This window comes from Portunus trituberculatus, chromosome 22, assembly GCF_017591435.1.
Source record: "Portunus trituberculatus isolate SZX2019 chromosome 22, ASM1759143v1, whole genome shotgun sequence".
Taxonomy (NCBI): Eukaryota; Metazoa; Arthropoda; class Malacostraca; order Decapoda; family Portunidae; genus Portunus; species Portunus trituberculatus.
In genome coordinates this window covers 2,331,411-2,336,410 of record NC_059276.1, presented here as the reverse complement: position 1 = coordinate 2,336,410, position 5,000 = coordinate 2,331,411, and the positions used below count along the sequence as shown (strand labels likewise).

Here is a 5,000-nt window from a genome sequence, read left to right as displayed (position 1 = left end):
GGAGTTATAGCAGTAAAAATCTTATGACAATTACTTAGAAGGTATTTCCTGTAACAAAGATAATAAAACAACACCATAACACTCACCCATCAACAGAATTACCTCAATAAAAAACAAAATTACCCAAAACTACCCTCCTAGAACAACCACCAAGTCATTTCTGTCGCTCCTAACAACCTTTCCTTCACTTCACAACCTGACCAATGCTTAGGAACCTTAGCTGCCAACCCTAACAAACTTTAGCACAACTTAACAACTGATAGCGATATTTAATCTGAGCAGTACTTAACAACCTGAGCAGTACTTAACAACCTGAGCACCACTTAACAACCTTGGCAATACTTAACAACCTTGGCAGTATTTAACAACCTGAGCACCACTTAACAACCTTGACAATACTTAACAACCTGAGCTCTACTTAACAACCTGAGCACTACTTAACAACCCATTCTTACTAATAGGGTTCCTGTGACGTAGAGGAAGAAGGTTCTAGTTGCAACAATGATAATAGGTTGTTATGCTTGTTGCTCTTGTTAGGGTGCCTGCAGGTGGGAGGGTTGCAGGAGAGGGAGAGAGAGAGAGAGAGAGAGAGAGAGAGAGAGAGAGAGAGAGAGAGAGAGAGAGAGAAATTAATACATGCAGGTGTTTTTGTTAAATTACTAGCATATGTTTCTTAAAGAGAGAGAGAGAGAGAGAGAGAGAGAGAGAGAGAGAGAGAGAGAGGACGAAATTAATACATGCAGGTGTTTTTGTTAAATGACTAGCATATGTTTCTTAGAGAGAGAGAGTGAGAGAGAGAGAGAGAGAGAGAGAGAGAGAGAGAGAGAGAGAGAGAGAGAGGTATGACATCTCTTATACACAATAAGTGACAATCAATGAGAGAAGAAAACATTAACAATACATTACAATAGAAACTAACGATAAGAGTCCAATGGAAGGGTGAGTGAGGGCGAGTAAGGGTGAACCAGAATGTGAGGAAAAAGGGTGATGTCTTGTCTCCTCAGGGACACGATAAGGGGAGATAAATGGTGAAGAGGTAAAGGAGTGAGTGAGGACGTGATGGAGCGGAGAGAATTTCGTGGATGTTGTGAAGTAATTAAATCGCAGATGAAGAACGAACATTTACATTTGTTACTTAATTACACACACACACACACACACACACACACACACACACACACACACACACACACACACACACAGTATATAGATAACATCCTAGGTATTTTCCCTGACTCATGGTTTCATCACATTACGCGCGAGAGGCATGCGCATACACACACACCCACACACACACACACAAGGGGACACTCACGTAAGCAGCATCCTTCTCGGTACACTAGAGATAAGGAGCGAAACACAGACTGAGGACTGAGTAACTGGTGTAGAAGTCTTGTTAACCTTTCCTAGTCTTTCCATGTAACTTTTCGAAACTTGTTGCAACGAATTCTTGAGAGATGAGTGAAGTAACGAAGGCCAGATGAGAAAAAGGAGAGAATATTTCCTTTTTATTTATTGTTTTTAATACCATGTAAGCTTTTTTCACGGGAATTTATGGACTAAAGGGGATACTTTTTGGGGTACCTCCTATCTCAAACCCCACCCGCTAGGAAACCGTTGCCCCGAGTGAGGAAGCCCAACTACACTCAGACCGTGGACAGGATTCAAACCCGTGCGCTTGGAGACCCCTCGGACCCCAAAGCACGCATGGTTCCACTGTACCACGGCGGCCCCCAAGACTATAGGGAATAGAATGTGATGAAATGGATGGGGGAAAAAGGGAGAAGGCTTAGGAGAGATGGAACAGAGTGGGTTTGCTTTATAGATTACATGAAATAGACAAAATAGAAAAGAAATGACGAGATGGGATGGGAAGAGAATGCTGAGAAGAAAATGACTAATGATACAAAAAAGAGAGACTTAGAAGACATAAGATAGAAGAGAGAAATATGAGAAAATATGTCTTAGGGAAAAAAACAAGCAAACATGAGGAACGGAAAGCCAAGGAAAGGAAACAAGAAAGAGATAAGAAGTGCATTTAGTAAAGAAAAAGAAGGAAAAAGGAAAGGATGTGGAGACAAGGAAAGAAGAGAGTGAGTGAGAGCTTTGGGAAAAGAAAGGAGATGTGTTGTGAGAAAGGGAGAGGAGAGGAAAGTGAGAGGGGGAAGGACAGAGGACGTCAGGGAGTCGTTCTGTGTGAGAGAGAGAGAGAGAGAGAGAGAGAGAGAGAGAGAGAGAGAGAGAGAGAGAGAGAGAGAGAGAGATATATATATATATATATATATATATATATATATATATATATATATATATAGAGAGAGAGAGAGAGAGAGAGAGAGAGAGAGAGAGAGAGAGAGAGAGAGAGAGAGAGAGAGAGAGAGAGAGAGAGAAGCACGTGTCACATTTTTATTATTGCATACACACACACACACACACACACACACACACACACACACACACACACACACACACACACACACACACACACACACACACACACACAAGGACCTTGGGAACCAGGTAAATATATCGTTACTGTTCCTTAGACGTATTAATCTTGAAAACTTCAGAACACTTGGCGAGAGAGAGAGAGAGAGAGAGAGAGAGAGAGAGAGAGAGAGAGAGAGAGAGAGAGAGAGAGAGAGAGAGGCAACACACGCGATAACTAAAACCAATCAGTATAAATATTTACGAGTTAATTTCCACTAAAGTCAAGAATTACTGGAGAATTAGAACTAACCACAACTCGTTTGAATATTTATAAACTTTTGCCTCTAACTTGAAGAGAGAGAGAGAGAGAGAGAGAGAGAGAGAGAGAGAGAGAGAGAGAGATTAACTTTATGTCAACTTTACCCTTGAGTCAAGAGCTAAAAATAAGGCAGTTTCTCTCAAGTATTTACGTACATTTCAGTTACCTATTTAAAGTAAGAAAGGAGAAAAAGGAGCTTATTATTTCCACTTATTGTGTTTATAATTTTTACTTTGCTGTATTTGCACGTAATGAGTCTTGTTTGTGTTAGTTGTCTCAGTGCAATCAACCTGTTCTATTAGTGGGATTACGCTCGTGTGTGTGTGTGTGTGTGTGTGTGTGTGTGTGTGTGTGTGTGTGAGAGAGAGAGAGAGAGAGAGAGAGAGAGAGAGAGAGAAATGGATACTTATTGAAGGCAGTGAAATAAGGTACTGGAAATCGAAGGGAGAGAGAGAGAGAGAGAGAGAGAGAGAGAGAGAGAGAGACGAAATGGCTCACACACAGTGCCGTTTCCCTTAATGACTTTCTACTAATGCGTGCACACACACACACACACACACACACACACACACACACACACACACACACACACACACACACACACACACACACACACACACACACACCTTGCCAAGACAAACACCTTTTTCTCTCATAATACTTGCTAAAATTTGAATCATCCTTCACTATGCTTTCTCGTAAACAACACAGTGCTACTATTTTTTACCCTTGAGGCAACTAACTATACATATACACACACACACACACTCACACATACACAGACACACACACACCTACACCCTTTTGTTTTAACCTTGGCTGTCCTAAACGTCACTGTCACCTTGTACCGTCTCTCTAACGGGAGTCTAATTTATGTATATACTCAAATACTTAATATGTCTCTACTGTTCAGAATTTACAAGGAGCTGGAAGTTGGCTGGGTTTTCAAGGGTGTTTTCGCGACTCCAGTGAGAATTTAGCAGGTTGTAGTGGATGTTATTGAGGTTTTCAGTGGTGTTTTGGTATTCTGGTTAGTTTAGTAGTTTTTAGTGAAGGACGTTGGGTTTACAAGAGTGTTTTCGTGATTTTAGTGATGTTTTAAGAGGTTCGAGTGGAAGTTAGTAGAGTTTAAAAGTTTTTGGAGTTTGTAGTGGAAGTTATTGGGGTTTTCAAGTGTGTTTTTATTCTAGCGATAGTTAAAGATACTCCTCTGAATGTTTTTATGGGGGATTTACAACTTTGCTCTAGTGATTGTAATAGTTTGATAAGAACTGTACACCATTTCAAAAGACTAGTAGAAGTTATTGAGACTTTCAAATATGTTATCTACCTTCAGAATTTCAGTGATAGATTAACAAGTATTTCAGTATTAGCGCACACACACACACACACACACACACACACACACACACACACACACACACACACACACACACAGAGAGAGAGAGAGAGTCAATGTGTATGGGGTTAGACAGGAATATCAGAGTTTAGATAGCCAATGACCGTCTCTTAGTTTCAAATGGGTTTAATGCAAGTAGTCACCTCAGCTGGCTCTGCATCCTCTGTGAGTGGTAAAAGGGCCACTAAAAGCACGAGATAGGGGACTGGGAACCTCTTGCTTTATATTCTTATTCCAACAAATGGGATTGTGATGGATCTATTACTGTGGACATGAATTTTATTGGAGGATTGTGTAAGAGAGGTCATATGGTGCCATGAGAGAGAGAGAGAGAGAGAGAGAGCAGAGAGGACGTTTTTATTTTTACACACCCTCATTCTTGTCTATCACCCTTACTACTCTCTCTCTCTCTCTTTCTCTCTCTCTCTCTCTCTCTCTCTCTCTCTCTCTCTCTCTCTCTCTCTCTCTCTCTCTCTCTGTCTCTGACCGGGCCATATGATCTTGTTTGCAAAATCACACCAACAACACCACACATGCAACATCAGTACTCACCAACACCAGTATATATCCTTATTCAACACCAAAGCAAGCAACACCAGTACCAGCATCAATATGTCAGAAATTCAACACCATTCAAACAACACGACCATTTTCCTTGCTCAACACCACATCCAGCAACACCAAATTGTTTTCCACTATGAGTACTAACTTTACGACTCAACACCAAACATACAACATTGTTTTCCATTATCCAACACCAAATAGAGCTTTTTTTCAGCTGGTTATGCATTACAATTCTATTTCAACACGATTCAACACCAGACATACTTTATTTACCATTGTCCAACACCA

General features: G+C 40.7%; 1 protein-coding gene across 3 annotated transcripts in view; it reads left to right on the top strand.

The window, feature by feature from the left end:
• The window catches only part of LOC123507360 (sialin-like), a 43,424-nt gene that overhangs the window by 11,902 nt on the left and 26,522 nt on the right, over positions 1 to 5,000 (top strand). The window lies entirely within an intron of this gene.